The sequence below is a fragment of the Delphinus delphis genome, chromosome 14 (assembly GCF_949987515.2).
Source record: "Delphinus delphis chromosome 14, mDelDel1.2, whole genome shotgun sequence".
Lineage (NCBI taxonomy): Eukaryota > Metazoa > Chordata > Mammalia > Artiodactyla > Delphinidae > Delphinus > Delphinus delphis.
In genome coordinates this window covers 60,952,840-60,975,976 of record NC_082696.1, presented here as the reverse complement: position 1 = coordinate 60,975,976, position 23,137 = coordinate 60,952,840, and the positions used below count along the sequence as shown (strand labels likewise).

The 23,137-nt window shown below is 36.5% G+C and overlaps 1 protein-coding gene across 2 annotated transcripts in view; it reads left to right on the top strand.

The window, feature by feature from the left end:
* The first annotated feature begins 12,277 nt into the window (after positions 1 to 12,277).
* FUT9 (fucosyltransferase 9) overlaps positions 12,278 to 23,137 on the top strand; it is a 169,054-nt gene continuing 158,194 nt past the window's right edge. For both annotated transcript variants that reach the window (XR_009522008.1, XM_060030604.1), the window contains exon 1: positions 12,278 to 12,466. The gene's annotated coding sequence lies outside the window, so the exon portion shown is untranslated. The remainder of the gene's footprint in view (positions 12,467 to 23,137) is intronic.

Sequence of the window (23,137 nt, the reverse complement as noted above, 5' to 3'; positions counted from 1 at the left end):
TAAAGATGTAAAAAAAATAAATAAATAAGAAGCTTTGGTATAAACTCCAAAAGAAAAAAAAAAAACCTATACCCAGCAGTAAGTTAGACTTCAGAACATCCATTTTAATCTTGGTAATCTAGATCAGAAAACACTGGTTAAATTCTACAGTCAAAATTAGGTATATTATTACTTTCCTCCCAACCAAACAAAGCAGTTGGAATAGTATTAGTACTTTCCACACAGGACAAGAGAAGCAGGCAGCCCTCAGAAGAGGCTGTATCCTACACATGCTGAGTTCTTCTAGTTTCACTACTTATATATATATGGTTTTTCTTTCCATAAAGAAATGTGAGTGAAAGGGCAGGATGGAAGTGAGACCAGCGACTTTCCCTCCAATATTGTTTTCTCCTGGAAAGAGTAGCTACTCAGCTGTAAAGAAAATTGTCAAGTGAAAGACAAGAACTACTCTCCAATGTCAAGTTCATTGGATACTTCTAAAGACTAAAGAAGAGAGCAGTAAATGTTTAGCAGAGCACTGGTAATACAAAGGAAGCTCAGTATATTATGAGTTTTGTCACTGTGTTGTTGTTACAAGAAAGTCTAAGTCTGAAATGAAGTTGGCCAAGAATTTATTTTAATATACAATGGGCCTGTTGCTTCCCTAATGTAGTAAATCCAACTTTGTTGATCTACCCAAACCATGTTGTAGTCCCTCCACCCTATCCCCATCACTAGCTTCATGTAGCTTTAACTTTAATTTTAGTCAATTTCTGACCTTCTAGAGGAGAACATAATTCACTCTTCCAGTGCCCTACTTTCTCGAATCCTATAGATTTTAGCTACTTAAAAGTTCTACTAAATACAGTTTTAAGCTAAACTTAGTCTTCATTTAATATAGGAGACATAAAACAAATATTCATTATTTGGGAAGGGCCTTGCAGATAATTTAATTTAATTCTACTGTATATTCTTCAGTTTGTATACCCTTTTCTTTTACAGTGATAATATATTTCTGACTCTAGAAATATATATTCATTAAAAACATCTTTCTCTGTGAATATCTCATTTTACCTTGTCAGAACCACAAACCACATTTTTGAAATTAGTTAACAAGAGGTCACCATCACCTCCACCAGTCAACCCAACACTCACTCCCACAAATATCATACTTATAAATGACAATGTTTTTCTATAGTGTTACAGTCATTCATGTAGAGAAAGTAGGTTACTCATAGGAAAAATTATTTAAAATTTTAAGCACGGGTTTCATAGCTGGAAAATAATCTTTAAACTGTAAACTTCTCAATTTTTAGCAAAGAATTATTGAAATACCTTTATCAAGTTCATATCCATTTATTGTTCCATGCTACAAATATTTCTAGAGTACTTCCTCTGCTATTTATTAGAGATAGAGCATTAAAAATGTGCCTAAAAATTTGTTTTTCCTCTGGAGTCCTCACAATCTCATAAGGGAGATAACAACTTATTTACACTACGAGGAAGGCAGTGATTAGTAGTAAGATAGAGTTGTGAAAAAAGTAATATGGGAACACAGAGCAAAGAGCTATTAGTTCTACCTTTGGGGACTGGGTAATATTTACAAAGATGCCATCTGAATTGGTCATTTCAATTGTTGCTCTTCAGTGTCTACTTCTGATGTCAGTATTTTTTAAAACTTTGCCCTACTTACCTTTTCTGTGTTTTCATATTGACACCTACGGCTATGTTCACTTTGAGGATTTCACAAGAAAAATGGTCTCAGGACTCCCAATTGTGCCTCTTGGAAACCTGAGATTTTATGAAGTTGTTTCAAGAATTCTACAACTGTTTGACTCAAGTAGATATTAAATCTGTTATATATTAAGAAACTCTACTAAGAAGTAACCTATCCAAATTTATTATATACTGTAAGCACATTAAGTTTTCAGGCAGGTTATATTACATTTTTTTTCAAATATTGAAATAGGGGCTCTTTTGCTATCTCTGTGTATATATCTGAAAATACATGCCTATTGCCATTGGTTAGAAAAGTTGCATTACTGCCCGTTTTTTAATTAATGACTGCCTTCAAGAGAGAATAAGTGCACTGTTAGAATACATACACCCCATTCTTTCTAAAATAACAGACAAAACTCAGACAATGCTCTTACGATGGTGTAAAAGATGCACAAAAAATAAATAAATGAAATTATAACAATATGGTATAGTAGATAATTTTAATGCTTATGGTCTAATTTTAATATTACAGCTAAACATACATAAAATATAAGTAGAGATGTTTGCTAGCTATTGGTTAGAAACTAGAAATCATTTTCTGAGTAGAAACAGATAATTTATGAATAAATTTGACTACGATAATTATATTGATAAGGATCAGCATGACAAAACAATTTGAAATATACTAGACTCAACTGATTTTTCAAGTAACTTCTAACACATTCACTGTAGTGGTTGGTATTTATTAGAGCCATTCAAAAATCAAAAATAAGCAATGAAAGCACAGTCAAAAATTGTGAAAATCAACTTTTTAAAAACTTTAGAAATTAACCAAAGGCTTGCACCAATCTGGGGAGCAGTTGTTAAAGAACAAAAAGGGTTGAATCTCCATAAGAAGAATTTTGCCCCATTTCAACTTCTCCTATTCCAAATTCCCTCTCTCCAGCTTTGCAGAAGCCTTGAAACCAACAGCTTTGTAACCTTACTAGCTGTGAAAATCAGCAGCCTAGCAGCCACTAGAGGAGGTAAATTGGGTAGGAACTCCACCAAGAATCCCATGCCAAGAGAATTTTTGGTGATTTGATCTGTCTGGCAGCTACCTCAAAAAGTTTCAATCACAGAGATTTTCTTTATTTGGCCTGACTCAGTGCTCACACTAACATGGTGGGAAGTATCTTCACCCCAGGGTATTTGTCAAAAACGAATCACATCACATCACATTTGCCTGAAGCAGTGATACAATTTCAAGCAAGAAGCTGGACAAAAATTTAAAACTGATATCTGGGAATTGAGATGTTCATAGTGATGTTTTAATAGCTTCAATATATTCCTGGGGATCAAAAAGGATCTAAATATGTAGAGAACAAACTTACAGCTACCAAGGGAGGAATTGGGAGATTGGGATTGACATATATACACTATTATGTATAAAATAGATAACTAATGAGAACCTATTGTATAGCAGAGGGAACTCTATTCAATGATCTGTGGTGACCTAAATGGGAAGGAAAACTAAAAAAGAGGGGATATATGTATACATATAACTGATTCACTTTGCAGCAGAAACTAACACAATATTCTAAAGCAACTACACTCCAATAGAAAAGAAAGAAAGAAAGAAAGAAAGGAAGGAAGGAAGGATTTAAATAAACATAAATTAATATATATTACATAGTCTCTCATAAAGCATAATGCTAAAAAAACAGACAAAAAGAAAATTTACATGAATAAGAGATATAAATGTTAAGGAAAATACAGATATAAGCAAGGGCAAATTATACACAGATTTTCTGGTGGTTGAGATGTCACTGAATTCATGGCATTGGTGCTTAACCAATGTTAACAGTTAAACCACAGTTTCCTCCCTCTATTTTCTCCCTACTTCTCCCTTGCAAGGTCAAGGGTGAAACGATGCCACATTAAGTAGCTAGAGATTGCATGGTCATAAAGCCATCACTTCTCATCTTGTCAGTTGTATACCATGAGTTAATTGATTAATTAATTAAGACACAGATATTTTCCAGCAGATTACATCACAACCATCAGACAACAGCCTACATATGAAAAGAGACAATATTCTCGATAAAAGAAAAATTTATTCTTATGGAAATGATAACATCATAATCTGAAAAAAACTTTAAATACCCATATATACTTCTACACAGAGATAAAGTATGTAATTATTTCTATGAAGCAAGAATAGTAAGTGACGTAACAAGCACAAGTGGCTATGAATCAAGAAGAGGCAATTTTGCAAAAGAACCAAAAATTTTGCAAAGAACCAAATCAAGACCCTGTTAATGGAAAACATAATTATTGAAATAAACAATAACAAAACCTTTCAATAGACAGGATAAATAGATGGCCAGATTTGTTTACATGGAAAATTGGCAAACTAGAAATTAAATTAAGAAATAATTTCAAATGACAGCAAGGATAAAAAGAGATTAAAAGTTTGAAAGAAGTCTGAGAGAAAATAGAAGCTAGATTCAAATGTTTCAACATTTGTTGTTTTGGGGGTCTCAATACCACACAAGTTTGATTCACAGAATTCCAAAAAATTTTACTCCTGGCTAAGGCTTATTATAGCAAACAGATACAGAGTAGAAGTAATATGAAAAATATATGCATTGGATGTAGTCCAGAGAGATCAGGTGTAATTTATTGAGTCTTTCTATGTCTCAGCACAAGATGTGCTTTGTGGTGAACCACAGTAACCTGTGTGAAATATCTCTGCTCAAGGAAATCTACTCAAGTCTTCAATGTCTGAGGATTTTAGGGGCCTGTCACATAGGCATATCCTTCTAAGTAACCAATCATGATAACTGAAACCTAGGACCCCAACAATGAAACTCAGGTACACATCTCCAATCTTGATTTTTGTGTAAAGCAATCCTGATGAGGTAGAATAGCATAGTCCACTCCTCTAGGTGTGTAAAAGAATACCTTTAATCATTAACTTGAAAAGCTTTCTGAGGGCTGCATTCAAAGAAATTGTGGGTCAATCATAGAACCAGGTTTACATGGAGACATATGAAAACTGAGCAATCAGAGACGTTATATTAACTCTTTCTTCACATTTGTCTAAGACAATTCAGAAGAAGAAAATGGAAAAAATAGACAAGAAAGTGTTCTAAAAATTGTTGGTAATAATTTTCTAGAACCAAAGATTTAATTACTTTTAGATGGGAAAAGACTACCAAGTATCAAACAGTATAAAACATTAAAGTGACACTTCTGAAAAGAACAAATAGAAATAAATAAATATTCCTACAAGTGAACAACGAGAAAAGAGAGATTGCTTAAAGATAAAGAAAGGTTAGACTAACACGCTAGTGTTAGTATTGGAAACAAGATATCAATAGATCATTAACATTCTGAGGAATGCAACAGTGAACCTAGAATAATAAATTATAATAACTTTCCATAATTCAAGAGCAGAAATAAGGTAAATATCCTTTCAGCTACACAAGGTCATTTAAATGGTATATATATATATATATATATATATATATATATATATATATATATAGTTTATATTACATATAATAATAAATAGCATATGTTATATAAAAATATATAACCATTATATATATAACTACTATTATACATATTAATTATATATAACATATAAAATTATATAAAAACTACATTATATATATATTTCAATGACTCATATATCTGAAAGTATTTTTTATCTTTGCTCTTGAATATATACATATTTTGAATATATATATACACATTTAGAAATTAGTACCCACAGATTCCTTCAGCAAAGACTTTGAAAACAGTAGTATAATAAATAAAAATGGAAAAAAGGAATGAATAAAGGTACTGAAATGATTTAGTAATAATTTAGAACTAAATTCCAAGATAATGGGCCAAGAAGTGAGTTGGATTAAAATGGGGTCTTGAAGTAGTTAAAATGATAGTCATGTTGTCTTCTTCAGGGGTAGAATATTACCAATGATCAATTTTTGTGATTGATATAGCAATTAATTTGACATCAAAGATGTTGATGTCAAAAACTTGAGGATAGACTAGAATAGAAATAAATATAGGAATAGAAATAAAACTAGAATAGAAATAAACATAGGAATAAAAAGAAATAAAATGAAAAGGAAAATAAATGCTAAACCAATAAAAAATGGAAAAAAAGTAATTTAAAAGGAAAAAATAGAAAAAAGGAATAAGCATAGTAAACTATGTTGATCCATAGATAATATACTTCATGAAAATAAAGTTAAACTCATCTACTAAAAAGAACTTTCATGGTATCTTACAAAAGACATTCTGAATATATGTCTCTTATAAGACACCTGTGAAGCAAAAACTCAGAATATTATGCACACACACACACACAATAAGGTATAGTAGCCCCAAATTAGCAAAAACAAAGTTAGTAACAATCTAAATATTTTAAAAAGTAGAATTCAATAGGGGAAAAAAAGCTATGAAAAGACAGGAAAGAATCTTAAATACGTATTACTAAGTGAAAGGAGCCAATCTGAAAAGGCTACATATACTGTGTGATTCCAACTATATGATATTCTGGAAAAGTCAAAACTATGGAGGAAGTGAAAAAAATCAGTGGTTGCCAGGGGTTAGGGAAGAGGGAGGGATAAATTGGTGGAGCACAGGATTTTTAGGGCAGTGAAACTACTCTGTATGATATTCCAGTGGTGGACATATGTCATTATACATCTGTCAAACCTACAGAATGTACAACACCAAGACTGAACTCTAATGTAAACTATAGACTTAGGGCAATGCTGCTTCAACATAGGTTCATCATTTGGAACAAATGTACCACTCTTGTGCAGAATGTAAATATTGAGAGAGATTGTGTGTAAAAAGGGAACACAAGTATATGGGAACTCTCTGTACCTTCTGTTCAATTTTGCTGAACCTAAAACTTTTCTAAAAAATAAAGTCTAAAAAAAAAGGGAGAAAGAAAGAGAGAGAATGCACTCATATATTAGCATTATAATTCAAAATTATTTTTAAATGGATAATTTTCAGTACACTCAGAATTTGCAAATTGGTTTTAATGCTTAACAGTATTTTCATAATAATACAGAAAGAACACAGGACCTAAAAATTAATAATGAAAACCTGAGAAGAAGGGACAAAAGATGAGAACACAACATTAATAAATCAGCACAAGTTTGTTATTCAAGAAAATGAAAACAAGATTTATAGTATTATCACCCACATAGTCATTTTTAATATATTTTGAAAGCTGATAAACACAACAGATAACATTTATGAAGGGCTAACTATATTCCAGGCATGCTTGCTAAAGATTTTGTGTGCAATAACTCTTAAAATCATTGTAAAAATTCCCATAAAGTGGGTACTGATGTTTTATTTTCATTTTATAGGTGAGGGAAGTGATGAAGTGTGTTAATGACTTTTCTAGTATAGAAACACACATTCTTGGGGAAAAAATCACACTTGATGATGACATTGTATTCGTTTAATGTTCTTTTAATCACTCAATGTGTTAGGGTCTATTAGTTAATATTTTAACTAGGATTTTCCATTGATGCTCCTATGTCAGGTTGGGCTGGAAAAAGTAAATAATATTTAAACTTTAATATCTTTATTTATTATCTGTACATGTGAACTCTCATATATTAAAAGTATTAAGACTCCTGCTAATAGTGGGCTTCATGCTATCTTCTTGTATATATTATAATTTCTGATATACTTATGTTGGCGCTATACTATTTGGTACATAGATATTCATAATTGTTTTGTATGCATAGGAAAGTACGCATTACTATAACCATAGAATATCCTTCTTCATCTTGTTTAACAGGTTTTGGGTTTGCATGACATGTAGTTTCCAATCAAGATTGCAATTCCCACTTGCTTTTTGTGTGTATTTGCCTGTAATATGTCTGTCTATCTTTTTATTTTCCAAACATTCTGAGTTTTCTTGTAGATATAAACCATAAAATTATATTTGTTTTGTGATCTAATCTAAAAATCTCTACTTTTTCATAGAGAATGAGATAATCTTATTCACATTTAATGATATGAAGAGTATGTTTATTCTTAGTTCTGCCATATTACTTTACGTTAGGTTTTTGCTTTTTAACTTTGTAAAATTCCTTCACTCTGGTCTATTTTTTAAAATTTATTTCTGTGCGTGTGTATTCTCAATGTTTACGGTTTTTATTTTGTTCCTTGTTACTTTTATTTCTTTAGAAATAACTGCATTTTCCCATTATTATAGGCTGTATCTGTTAGTTTGCTAAAATAAGTAATGATAAAAATTAGCATTTAATATCATCTTGGTTATAGTTTATCCTTGTATTGTTAAATATGTTAGATGACTTAATTGTTCCTTTGAATGATTTTCTTTGACTTTCAGCCATTAGACAATCAATGCCTTTATATCTCATCTTTTTTTGCCCTTCTCATCCAAATTCTGTTTAGACAAATTAGTATTATATTGTCTGGGTCTATGAGATCTATATTCTATTATTTTGTTCTAATTCTTACATTCTCATATTTCAGGTCAATAGTTAATACATTCAATGCTCACAGCCAGTCCTTGATCCAAGATATCTCTTCCATTTATCTCTTAGAAAGCTAAATTCCATTCTCTATTCTGAAGACAGGTTCATGAGGATAATATTCCCTTAGTTCTTGCATGTTCAAAACTTTGTTTACACCTATGATATTTGAAGGACTGGCTAAATAGAAAAAGACTTAACTCTCATGCTGGTATCTTGTGGGCTTTGGTATCTTGTGGGCTTTCCTCCATTGATACTGGATGGCTCTATTCTGCTATGAATGTTATAGTGAGGCCAATCTCAATATTTTCCTTTATAAGTTATTGGTTTTTTTTGCCTGTATACCCCAAATATTTTTTTATTATATTTAAATTCTAGTTACTGTACTAGGATACATCTTGGTGGTGACAATTTCCTTTAGTGATCATTGTGTCCTTTAAAAATGAAATTTCAAGTCTTTCACTTCAAGAATTTTTTCTTTAATAACATTAAAGATTTATTCTTTTCCATTATTTATATTTTCAACTTCTCTAATTATGTACGTGTTGGATTACCTTTGCCTGTCTTCTCCATTTTTCATATTCTCTCTAATCCTGTTCACTTCTTAATTTCCAGTTCATTTTACTAGACTTTCTTATTTTTTGCCCTCCTTCCCTTACTGTGTTTACCTCTGTGTGTATTCTTCCATATTAAGTCTTAATTTGTGATGGTTTTAATTTTAGCTTCACCTTTTTCCTAAGTTTTACCAGCTTTCGGTCATCAGCTCCTATTGTGGCTTCAACCTTGCCCAACCAAGCTCTTGCATAAAGCCTTGTAGTTTTCATTCATGGAAGCAATTCTTTCATTGTTCCCTTATGAACATTCATGGCAGAATGTTAGGACAAATTTTTCAATTTCTCCATGGCAACATTGTTATGGTGTGTGTTTTTCAACAATTTGGTACATTTTGGTGCTCCTCTGTAAGTCTTTTCTTATATTATTTTTGTGTTGATACTGTGCCTGTTCTTTTTTTTGTTATTACTCATAATTAACCGAGTTAAATTCTTCTCCTCCAGTTTCCTGGGAAAAGGAGAGGGGAAAATTGTCATCCGGGATTTACAAAGGGTCTGCATTCCTTTACCCTTAATCTTGTTGATGTCTATAATTTAATTAATAAATATTTCTTCTTTGGGCTTAAAATTTATCATAATCATCATAACACCTTTCTTAGTGATAAAACACTTTTACTGGATCACTAGACTCTAAGCTTCACAAGGGCACAGTTACCAATTTTCTTCACTGTGGTATCCCTGGAGCCTAACATGGTACCTGCCCACAAGGGGTGCTTATTAAATATGTGTTCAATAAATAGATAAATTATATTTTCTTTGCTAACCAATCTTTGACACCAGTGCAGTACTTGTTCAAAGACAGAGTTTTCAATCTTTCTAATTTCAGAAAACTTTAATGTGAGAATTTGTTTTCAACTAAGTAAATACAAGTCGGTGTTTAAAACGAAGCTTTGTATTTTACTTACTTACTTGGCTTCCTAGGTTGTAAAGCAACATGTAGTTCAATGAAACAATGTAATAGCACAATGCAACACTAATAAAGATGTAAAAAGGGAAGGAAATACAAAAGGGAAAGAATGCTGTGGTAGAGGTGACAGAAAAGTTTTCATCCAGCCTGAGAATTTAAGTTGAAATCCAAGTCCTCCAGCAGGAAAACTGGGAGGCCATTCCATCTTTTATCATCCTATTCTTGTCTCTGGTGGGCCAAGTGGGTGGGGAGTAAGGAGTTAGAACCTGGTCTTGCTGTGCTCTATATGTCACCCCGTCTTTTGTTTGGCTTTAAAGCATTTTAGTTTGCTTTTTTTTTTTTTTTTTACCTTTTACAAGCATAAAATCAGACTATACAGATATCGCTATTATAGTTTGATAATCAAATATAGGAGGAAAATAGTAGAAATTTTCCAAGTTGAATTACCTTAGCAAGGGAGGAATGGGGAATATCCTAAACAGGGGTAAGAAAATAGAGATTTAATTCTCCGTAACCACTCTTTGCTCAAATAGCTACTAGTATTTGAAAAATGCACTGCTCACTTCTGTAATACAGACACAACTGAGAAGGCTTAGAGAGTCAAATGAGCTGTAAGTCTTCACCAACCATTTCCTTTCTATGGTCTTCTTTGAAAGAACAGCATATGGCAAATTTGCATGGTACAACAGTGAACACCTGGAGACAGTAACATGCTTTTTAAAGCTGAGGTGTGTTAGGAGAGTTTAATATATCTTGTTCCCTTAATGAGGAGGTGCTTCTCTCATTCAGATTATCAGATAAATGAGAAAACAAATATTTTGATTAGCAGATAAACTCTGCAGGACAGATTCTAGTAAGTTGAGAATACGTAGACCATCCAGTACTACTTTATCACCAACATTTTTTTTTCTCATATGAATGTATATGGGAAAAGCTAGAGGCTTTTCATCAATATTTGGGTATGCCTTATTGCGTTAAAAATGTTTCTCCATACTGCATTTACAATTGAGTGTGAAACTGTTTTAACATGAGTACATTTGTTATAATTGTAAAACAGCTTAGGTAAAATAAAATGCCTATTTCATTTATTCTAATGGATAAGATTCTTTTGGCATTTAAAAGATGACTCTTAAGTAACTGAAAGCCTAATAATTTAAATACATATGAACAAACAAAATCAGAAACTTTCCACAGGGAGTAAATCTGTCACTTTACATGTTATATTATTTGAGGAGAGTTTTACTAAACTTTTTTTTCTAGTCATATCTTTTACACAGATAATCTACCTGCTCCCTGCTTATCTTCAACTAACACGTGAAGATTATGAAACACAATATGGTTCACGAAAATCAGTCAATAATGTCCAGTTGTTTTTATATTTACCGAATGTGTGGATTCACCCCCTCAATCTTATGAGTGAACAGGCGCTAAATACAGTATTTTCATAGGAGTCTTTGTAGTTTGCGATTAAACAGGACTGATTCACAGTCTAATAAAGCCAAGCAAGTCCTAACAAGAAAGCAAGGCCAATCTTAAGAGAATCTGGATAAAAACGAAAAGCTCTGCAATTATAAAAAAATTAGAAATATTTCGATTAAACTGGCTAAGTCGTGTCCTGATTTTTTAGGATATTGAGAAAAGGGAGGAGGAGAGCCAGGACAGAGGGCAATAGACTGCCCCTGTGCCCTTCATACTGAAACCTTCCTGTATCACCAAGAATGGTCCCAAGCAATCGAGTCATAGGATTACTAATATTATTATTTATATATATATATATATATATTTTACCGCGTTAGTTGGTCAACTCGGGAGGCAAATAAACACCGCCACCCGTGCCCAAGCAACTGCTCCAAGGAGCTGGCGATGGTTGCCTGCATTGAGCTTCCCGCCGGCGGCTCCTTCTGGCCGGACACCCTGTGCCAAAGAGCGCCCGGGGAAGCAAATAGCAATGGGGGGGAGGTACACAGATGTCATGGATGCACATGCATGATCATAATCTGACCAGAAAGGAGAGCGAGGCAAGGCGACTGCCAGCAGATCCGAGCCGGGGAGCCGCCGCAAAGGGGCGGGCGGCGGTGTGTGCGCGCACAGGTGCCTAAGGCCGGCGGCGCTGGGAGCTGGCGCGGCCGCCTCGCGGCCTCAGCACTCTTACACGCGCGCTGAAGCCCAGGCTGCTGCCGAGCCTGGCCGCCCCCCAGCCCGAGCCACTGGAGGAAGAGCCCAGGGAAAGGGCGCGAAGGGGGAAGGAGGGGAGAGGAGGTGGGGGGCGGGGGAGAGACCCAACACCTCCTCACGGAGATCTCCTCCCCGAGCCTTTCTGGTGCGAACCTTTGCGGGGGTCGCGCGCGCCTGCCTTCCTCCTCCCCACTCTGGGCGTCCGTCTCCCGTCTCCCCTCGCTGTCCCCCACCTCCCTTCGCTTCCCTCCCTCCCAGCCGCGTGCTTCCTCCCCTCCCCCTCGCCTCCCTCCCTCGCGGAGCGGGCAGCAGTAGCCGCTTCAGCCGTGCTGGAGATGGGAAGTGAGCGCGCGCCGCGCAGCAGCTCGGGATCCTCCGCCCTCCCCGCCCGCTGCTCCCCGCGCCCCCGCCGCCGCTGTCGCCGCCTCGGCGTCCCCCGGCTCCAGTCCCTCTTCTAGGACAGCGCCGCCGCCACCGCTCGGCCCTGCCCGCCGCCTGCGCCGCGCAGCCCTCACGCGCTCCCGGATGGCGCCTTCCTCCCCGGACCGGTGAGTAGCCTGGAGAGCGCAGGGGGTCGGGCGCCCAGGCAGCAAGCTGAGATAACCTCTTTGGCGTTAGGGGGTATCCCCAAACCACCTGCTGTGCTTCTTCAACCTCCAGGCAGGGTCTCGGAAGGGCACTGCTCCGTGATTCCCCGGGGGCTTTTTGATTTCAACTCCACCTGCTGGCGACCCCTCTCCCTCCCGGGGACAGCTGGGGCAGCTCGCGGTCCCGCCTCACCTTCCAGCCCCCGAGCTCCCACTTTCGCAGCAGCCGTGGATGGCCCTGACCCTCCCGTCACCCCATCAGCGTCCCCTCAGCCCTCACCGTCTCCGCATCTCCCCCTGCTGATTTCCCGCTTCTGGAAGCCCGCAGACGCCCGCATCTGCCACCCTGTGCCCGGTTTCGCGCTGACAAAGCCTTCCCCACAAAGTCCGCCCCTGACCCACCTTCCCTCCTTTTCCAAAGCCCGGCTGCGGAGCCCCACCGTCCCGCCGTATTCCTTCGCAGAGGAAACGGTTCTGTCGGTGAATTCTGACCTCATTCCCTCGAAAACGGTGGTACCTTCTCAGCTTTTTCTGACCGTCACCTCAGAAAACTGACACAGACGCGCGGTGGTCCTGGCTTCTGTACAGTTACTTTATGTGTTTCTTAGCACCTGGGCTGTTTAGGGGATGATCAAGCACGAAAAAAAGAAAGACAAAAACCAAACCTATTCCGACTAAACTTTTTGCTATTGTTGCTTTAAAGGGCACAACTATTTACGTCGCTCAGATTCGTTGGATTAATTTAGAGGAGTCAGCTGGGTACAGGGAACGCCCCTATTTTTACTTGTTCCTCCGGAATCGGTCTTAATTCCAGGTTGAGAACCGTGCACCCGGCTGGGTGATGAATCTGCTTTAGCAACAACACTATCAAAAGCCCAGCAACTCTTGAGAATAAAGAAGCTTTTTCTTGAAAGAGAGGAGAGTAGCACCAAACTCACCCTTTAAAATCTTCTCTGAGTTTGCAATAAGCCAAAGCCCTTATTTTTCTTTAGGTGTAGTGGCTAAGAAAGGGATAGAGGAGGATCAGAAAACGTTGCACTAAAAAGCTTCTGCACTATATGGGTGCTTCAGGTGTTGTGAGTATCTTAGCATACAGTCTTTCTGTAGAAGTTTTCTTAGGGCAGCAGACCTTTCTTCTGAAACCATGTTTAATGTTTTAGTATTTCTAGTTGGTTTGACAGGAAAGGGGGTTGTGGTCAATGAATGAATATGAGCAAGGTGATGAGGGGATGAGTGGTGCAGGGAGAGATGATTTAAACACTAAAATGTGTGCTCCTCGTTCCTTGTGTATTGAAATCTTAAAAACAAAGCTACCCACACACAATTTTTGATTTAATTTTTAAAGAAGTGATGAAAGTGTATTGATTTCAGCATATTTTACTCTCTAGAACCCTTGGTCATAGGGCTTGAGTTCTAAGCAATGCAGATAAGAGTATTCAGAAATAGATGTTAGAAACTTTGAAAGCTGTCCCATTTGAGTATGTAGTATGTGAATATAAATTTCCCGGTGATACTATTTTTATTCTTTTAAATAATTTTGAAAAAGTAATCAAATTGGCATTCTTCTTCTTGAAGTTGATGGAGAGAGAATGCTTCCTCATCTTAAACAAGCAAATCTCTGCCTACACAAGAAATAGAAAGGGAAGGTTGAGCAATTACCTAGAGAATTTGTTTAGTGAAGATTGTCTTAAAACCTTACCTTCCCCGATGTCAAGATTTTTAAAAATTTTGTTTTAACTCAAACTGTATCCGAGCCTTTATTCCTCTTTTCTTGTGTAGACATAGGTAGAAATGCATTGAGCAACTCACTGGCAAGGGATGGTTTTCAGTAAATATTTTTCAGCTGCATCTAAAATCAGGAGAGGCTGTGAATAATGACTTTATTATTGGTTTTCTAAATTCAGAAATTTTAGTTGGTTAAATTTAGTGCTTCACTATGAAGAATATTCAAGCTAAGTATTTAAACTTGAAATTACTGCAAATATGCACACATGGTCATATCAGGTAGCTAGAGATTAGGTAAGTTATGAGCTGAATCAAAAGATCATTTAAGTTTTTCTTTAAATACGTTTACCTTTCGGATAACAGTGGAATGCTTACTATATGCAATATGTCCAACAATTATGAAGCTGTATTGGAAAATATACATTTCCATTAAACAAAAGGGAAAGCAAGTACAACGCTGACTTTGATCAATTATTGCCCACAGTTGTGTTAATGATAAGTTCAAAGCAGTATATGCTAATATAATTCTAATTAACATCAAATTCTAAACAATGTCAGAAGTGCACACCTTTTGTAAGGATGTATGCTCATAAAGTGTGCAACGTTCAAATGGCCTTTGATTTGTCTCTGAGAATGCAAATAATCAGTCTGCCATAAACAGTGGCAGGATTTCTGTTAAGAACTCTTGGTGAGCGGGAACTCAGGAAGATCTGCCTAAACTTAATGCCATTGTCATTATTAAGTCTCTGCCAAAACAGTTAAGTATAGCACATGGGGAGACAAGGCATACCAATATTTGAATGGCATATCTTTGCATTTCTTTAAGTTGCATCTTACAATTCTCATAAGAGGATGGGGTGGGTTGAAATTAAACATTTACAGTGGTAAAGAGGAATCACAAATTGGTAAAGAGAAATTAAAAATTGTGGAAATGATATAGATTATTTCACTAATAGACTGCTACTAGTTGAATGTTCCACGTAAAACTGTATTTTGGCTTGTGCATAGTGAAGAGAGAGAGGGAAGGGTGCCTAGCAAGAGAAAGCAGGCAAGAAGGGAGAGATAGAAAGGATACATACCTGTGGATACTTACTTAAATTCTTTACTCAAGTAAAGCTAACTAAATACAAGCTGTATTATTTTGGTATGTGGGATAACAGCTGTTTTCCAACTTGGAGTTTAAGAAATGTCTCCTTAATTACAGCAATAAAAATACAAATATTTTTTAATGAAGTGGCACATTGATTTTATTCAGTAAAACTTGGGGATTATAGGCAAACTATTTTATGTGAACTAATTGACCTAAATAAAATTCTAAACAAATTTAAAAGCAAAACCTTGAAAGAAAACGCACATACTCACACACACCTATAATTACAATATTAGATAAAGAGTCAAGTGATTTTGTGTCTTATGAAGGCAAGAAGATTTGGTCAAGGGACGACTACACAAAATATTTTCATAGCTTAATATATATTTCTCTTATTTTGCTGTTTACATTTGTGGATATATTATTCAATATTTATGGATATTTGCATTTTATTTACAAACTCATGAGTCTGTATATTACAAAATGCTGCAAATTTTATGAATTCAAAATAATCCTGAAATTGTTCTTGTAAGTATCAAATGATTACATAAATTTTACAAATGACTTTGTTTTCTAACTTTATTCTATAGTGCAAGGACTATTTAACAAAAAGCATTCTCAAAGAGCAAATAAGCAAAACGAACTTTTCAAAACTAGCATGATGATTCAACCAAAGTTTTACAACAGTGTTGTCAAAGTGATACTCTCATAAGATCAACTCTAGTGTACAATGAAAAGTCCTACAAAAAAGAAACATTTAGATTCTCTGATTTTACATGTGATTGACTGTGAAATTCACTCTTCCTCATTTAGCTGCAAATGGAATGCTTGGCTCTTACTAGAAAGAATCACAGAATTTAGGTATCAATTAGAAGATGTAAAGGGCATCCATTCCCATCATTTTACTAATAATTTACTCAAGGTTCGTAAGTAGTTAATAGAAACAGAATTAGAATCCAAGTCTCTTGACTTCATCCTAAATATCTTTTTATAAAATAAACATTAGTTTTCCCCCTTATTTTATTTTAGGAAGGTAATAAGGGAGAAATCAGTTTAAGATTAAAGAAAACCCAAAATGAAATGAAGTAAAAGTCTGTGCTTCCTCAGGTAATGCCTAGGTCCCATAACCATCATAGTTGAAAAAAAGGTTTTCTGCTTACTCTTTCCCACCTTCAGGTTAAAACTTGGGAAATATTTTAAATATTTAAACATTTTAATTGTCATTGGTCCACCTAAACATCTTTTAATATTTTTGTTTAATCTTTAATAATTTAATATTTTGTTTAATGATGTTGTTTAATTGGCATTATAAATTCTAATAAGGGATAATAAGGTATACATTTCTTTCATGGTAATCATATGTCATGGACAGTTCCATTTTAATTTTTAATAGAAAGTTCACTGGAAAATATACCTTAAAACAGATTTTTGTTTCAGTAATCAAAACAGTGGAAATAAACTTAGAGTTTCTTATAGTTTCACCTCTATGCATATTCAGTATTTTGCCACCATAGAGAAAGTTAGTGCATACACGTGTTTGGGGTTTTTTGTCACCATAGTTTGTGAATAGCTCAGGTGGTCAGGGAAGATAAATTTGTGTCACCAAGTTTCAAGTTCACAGTTGAAAGTCCTGGCACTTTTAGTTTTCTCTTCACTGATGGCCAGAGAAATTGGTGAAAGTAAATGCCTAAATCAATGGGGAACTGTCATCATTACTGGGTAAAAAAAATAAACATTCAAATGTATTGTTTGGTGATGGTGGCTCATCACTGTCATCTCATCTAGGAAGAGTAAAATGGTAATATAGATTGATATCTCAACTACATTGTCTAGAACAATACTGCATTATCTAAGGGTGCCTGGGTTAATGGAAGTTAGGGGAATCTGCCATCTTGGACTGCTGGGTGGCTGGTTTAAAAGCTGAGGAAGAAGCCTTGTCTCAGGAACTGGCCTTCTCTAAACCAATTAAGATGCAGATTTAACTGAAAGGAGAACTACATCTCTAAGACTCCCTTGACCTAATTTCTTGGGAGTGTAAATCATCCTCCACTCATTGAGGGCCTAGTACATGGCAAGAACTGAAGTGGTGACCATAGACACAAGGACAAACGTGATATAGGTTCTGATCTCAAGCAGCTTACAATATAACTGGAGAGACAGATAAGAGCAAACATGTTGCTGAACAAGGTTGTCCAGAGAAAAATCAAAAAGACTACAGCTTAATCATAATATGCCTTGCCAAAATGGATGGAGGTGTGCCATGGCTAAGTCTTGGCACAAAAATAATCTATATTCTTAAAAAAGCATGTTTCCATTGCTTCCCATATTAATTCTAACTCTGACAAAGATTTTTTGACAATGTGACTATTTATTAATATGAATTGACATAAATAGCCTCATACTAATGAACCCAATGGTTGATTCACTCCTTGTAGGTCCTAAGGTAATTTTTCTAACAGATATGTAACTAATTATCCACTTTTAATATAAGTTTGAAATATCAAGTTTGTCTTTTAAGAAACCTAAATCTTCAAGGAACATTCAAAGGAACAGAATGTAAAGAAGAAAGAAGAAATGAAGGCAGTGGACAATATATGTGATATCTATTCAATAATTAAAAGTTTACAAACTACTTTAACAAAATATATTTAAACACATAATTTAAATCTCTGTACTCTATTTACTCTGATGGTGAACACTTATTAAGTATGACTGTATGATACATAGGGACATAGGACTGTTAGTGTTAACGATGGCTTCACTGCCTTAACCTGTAAGAGACAACTGAGCTATTTCAGTAACCAATTTCTGCTGATTTTCAAGACCCATGAGGGGTCTGAGATTTTACCCTCTAAGTTAGGCATGAATAATTGATTGTAGTCCTTGCTTTGGAGTGACTGCATGAGGGCAGTTAATCTAACTTGCTCTGTTTGTCTACATCAGCAGCCTGGTGGCATTTGCCTACCCCACCGAATGGCTAAGCAGTAGTTACAGAAATGGGAGCAGGAAAGACATCCAGAAGTGTTGACAGGTATTTCACAAGGGAAATGCAGGAGCTGGGGCCATATTCTGCTAGTTCCAGTACATTTCTTGCTAAGATTAAGGGGACTGTAGATCAAATCATGGTAAGAGCTCTCTGGCTGAGGAATGGCAGATTCAGCAGAGAGTTAAATTTAGGATGCTTGCAACAGTTTGGGAGAGCCATTTTTTCCTGTAAAACTAAGATGCCACTGGAGCCAGGCAAACTGAAAGCTTAAACATACCATTTCCATTTCCAGGTAGGTCTGTACGTGAGGTCTGTAGGACCCTTTCTCACATTGAGTCATTGGGTCTGAGTTGACCCATCCCCAAATGAAAAGAGCAGGCTGGACAGTCATCAGACCTCTATGGGTCGGGAGTTCAGTTTTGACAAGAGCTCAATAGCAGGCTAATAGCTGCTTTTCAAAAGAAATGTACCTGGTAGGGGTGTGCCCTGCAAATTAGGGAGGTGACCAGTCCAAAACCCTCAAAAGAACCTACGAATGGAGGCTGCCTCCCTTTTCCAGAGGCTCTAGTCAGCAAAAGTATTGGTCACAGAGACTTGTATCTCATAGCTTTATTCATGATGTGGGGCTCCAAATACAGAGAGCATGCCACAGCCTATTGGAAAACCTCCAACACAATGTATTTGTTTGGTCCTCACTCAAAGGGTGCTAGTGTTGATACTGGCCAATGTAAAGGTCCAAGTAGAAAGTCCAGGTGACGCACATACTGTTACCAGTACTCAAACATTTCAGGAAGATTCTGGTGTCTTTTTTGTTGGTTGGAGTTGAATACACAGAAGATTTGTTTTGTTTTGGGTGTTGTTGTTGTTTGGTTTTTTTTTTTTTGACTGCTAGAGGGATTGAATATTGTGAATCTGCCCATGTAATCCCATGAAACTTTATTTAACAAGCAAAGCCCTGAGTTTTGTGAGGGCTCATCAGCTATCCCGTCCGATGGGAGTGTGTGACACCACAGTCAAGACCTTGCTAATAGAAGCCTCTGACTTTGTCATCAACAGGGTATCATTAAATAGTTAAAGCTTTGTACTATAAAGGGTAGAGGCAATCATACTACCCATTCTATTGATGGCAAATGACAGAGGAATTTAGCTACCTCTGGAGATAACCAGTAATAATTTGAGGGATTACTACAAGTGTATATTGGCGGTCGTGACACATGAATGTGAGTTGGTCTTTGCCCCAGAAGTCACTGACACAGTCCAAGGTAGTATAGCAAACGTTTCCTCTGTGCAGTGGGTTCAGTTACATGAGCAGTTGGAAATAATCCATTCTGAGCTTTCATTTCTAGTCTTTTTCACTGCCCATACAGGGCTGTTAAAGATTCTGTGTCTCCTCCTACCCATGTTGTCTTCAAGTCTGTAATCAGAGCTGTGGTTTCCTTTTCTCCTCTAGGGATTTTGTACTGTTTATGGGGAGAAACAGGGAGAAGATTGGAAAGTGATTTACATGTTGCATTAGCACTTTGCTACATGTGGCCTGTCCCAGTTTTGATCACCTTTTCAGGCACTTAATGGATGATAAAATATGAACATATAAAACATTAATTCCTGCTATACTATCAGATATTGAAACAACAAAATGGTACATTTAATTGGCCCAAAGGTCTGTCTCCACAAGATCGTGTTGGCTTGTCTTTCCCACTGTGAATCCTAAACCTCATTAGCTGAATCTGAGTGTTCTATAAATCCAAGTGGGAGAGCAACTGGGCATCCGTATCCAACATACCCATAAAAGTTTGATTCCTTATCCTTCCTGAAATTTTCCAGCATACTCAAGTGGGTGCATGTGTCCCTTGATCCCTGTTGGGCATAAGGATACCTTGGCCTCTGATCGTGATTCTCTTTAAACGATAAGTCAAAGGATAGGAGAAGAGAGGAATCAGGGAGCAGGGAAAGAGAGAGGCTTCATGTGTACTTTAAAGTGATGTAACGATGGCTCGTGGAATAACCAAAAGAACTTTGAACGAATTTTGACCCATCCAATACTCTATATGGGGGAGAAAGGTCTTCGTGGCTGACACCATCTATTTCAGCCTTGGGAATTCCTAGACTCAGAAAGCGTAGCCACATTGCTTTTTTGCTAGGGCCCTGGGCTTGCAACTTCTGGCTGACTCAATCTCGGCTGCACAGTGGTGACCTTCTTTAAGGAATCCGCCTTAACTCCGGGCATTAGTTTCCCCATTGTCTAGATGACATCTCTTAAGTTCTTGATAGTATCAATATCAGTGCTGGGAAAGTTTTCCTACACAGCGGTGGTGACCTCAGGATTTATCTAGATTTCTTTGGGTCTCTTTCTCATTCTGTGGTGGGTCAACTCCATCAGAATTCTAAACTCAATCCAGGACAGTAAGAGCTCACATACTAGGCAAGGCTTCATCTATGGCTTTCCACAGGAGTTTTTCTATCTCAGGAAAATCTCCTCAAGAGAGCTAAAGCTCCTTTAGAGCTGCCAGAACCCACTGTAAAAAACTGAGAGATTTTACTGTCACTTCCAAGTGGATCTGAGTTTGGCATGATAGAACGAAGGAGAGGTTTAGCCATAAGACAACCCACTACTTGTCATTATTCCTTAATAAGAAATGTGCCCCATGCCTCCTTCTTTCCCATGTGAACCAGTCAAAGTTCTAATGATTTACCTGGTTTCTGGTCATGGAGTTCTCCCTTTCACACTCCATGTGTGTGTCCATCTCTCTAACTATTGTCTGAAGTGGAGAGAAACTGTCTGCTTACCCAGTACAAATCTTAGTACGAAGTTGTAAGTGGTGCGGCAGATCAGAGGCTGGTCGCCAGATTGGCAAGACTGTCCTTTCACCTAGAGGAAAATTCACAACAGAGCAGCATTTTGACATCTGTATTTACCTATTTCCTGTTACTTAGCCTGCGGTAACCTCCTCAATTCCTCTTCATTAACAGACAAAAAAGTGGAGGGCCATTTATTGCTCAGTTGACTGTATAATTTACTACTGATTCCCACAGACTTTTCTTGAATCCCATTAATGGACCTGTGAGGTCCTTATCCTTCATTTTCCAGAAAGAAATCCATGTCTCTGTTAGCATCCCATCCTCATCACAAACATTATCAAAAACTGTGAAGGGCCTGAGATGTTACCCTGCTTGCATACTGACATAAAAGCCTACCACAGATTCATGGATGCTTTTAGAAGACGTTAGACTCCTGGATCAGAGATGAAGGATAATTTATTTTTCACGACAATAGCAGTAGCAAGTGTATCAGCTTTTTTGTATTGGTTCCCTGAGCCCCAATTTCCCCAAGCAACACAAATCAGACCATATGATACCTAAACATTACAAGAAAGGGACCCTGAACTTAAGGAATGCAATTCTTTTATGATGGATGGCAAGTATGCCTCCCTTTGCTGTAGAAGGAGATGCTATTTCTGGGCTGTTTGCTTTACAAACATCTTTTAAAAATAGTTCAGAACAAAAGCAGCCACTGCTTCTTTCATAAGATGTTCAGAAATGTAAGAAATTCATGGGAAATTGTTTCCCAACCGTGACAAAAGACTCCAATAAATGCTTGTTTTGGTAGGCTCCTTATCTATGGTATGATATATGTTCATCCTTGAGACTTCCTAATGATGGAATGCTTTAAACATGTGAGAACTGAGATTGATTAATTTCTCACTAAGACAGAAACCAAGAAGGAAGATTTTAAAGCACATATATTTAAAGTGCAACGTTAGAGTCTTAGTTACTCCTGACTATATAGATTATAGTGTAAGGCAGATTAAGGAATTGAGAATTTCTATGTCAGGAAATTAAAAATTTGAGCCTAAACCACAGGATATAAGAAATGTCTATGATGTGTAATTATAATAGATTTTAAATAAAAATCATTAAACAAAAATGGGGTATATTCATGTTTCCCCATGGCCTTAATGTTTCTCCAATACTTTACAGTTTTAAGGATAAACTTTTCCAAATAATCAAAGGAAAAAAGGTGCATTGCTGTTTTATTTTGCTTACTTGTAGACTGTTGGTTCAAGACTGAGCATAGCTGTCATTTTTCTCTAATAGGCATCTCTTATACCTCATTCTGGGACACATACCCTTTCTCTGTATTGGTATAATGTGCAGGCTTATCTGTACAATATTGTGACCTTACAACGTCACAATGGCCTGATATGTTTATATACGTTTCACCCACTGGATTACTCTGAAACTGGTTTTCTTACTAATCTTCGTAGTCCTAGTGTCTAGCTCCCCAACTAATACATGGTGGGTATTCAATAAGTATTTGTAGAGGTGAACTGAAATAACAATGTCCATTGACAATGAACTTGCAATCAAATATTTTAGAAAATCATGTCCCATGGGGAAGAACTGAATGGAAGTTGTGTAGAATATTTGAGCTGGAATATTCTTTCAAAGTTCTTAGTGACCACTGGTTTAGTTATAGTCATGTAAATATCCAAACTCTGATGCTCCTTCTTAGTTTTGTAACATTCTAGAGCATTTTAAATTATTTCATATTTATATAATATCACTGAAGAACAAATTATAATCATACTTTCCATGACAAAATTAAGTAGACACTTGGAAAATAAATTCTGTACTTCAATTATTATTAGGTTAGTGTGATACAAAACTTTTCCCCGAGAATTACAACTCATCAACTGAAGGATTCTTACTCTACTTAAAGTAAACACTGCTGGAAAGGGTGCGTACCCTGCACTAACAATAAGAAAAAGCCAGGTGAACTAGAAAATAATAACTTTTCTTGTACTCATCAGAAATCTGAGTTCATAGGGCA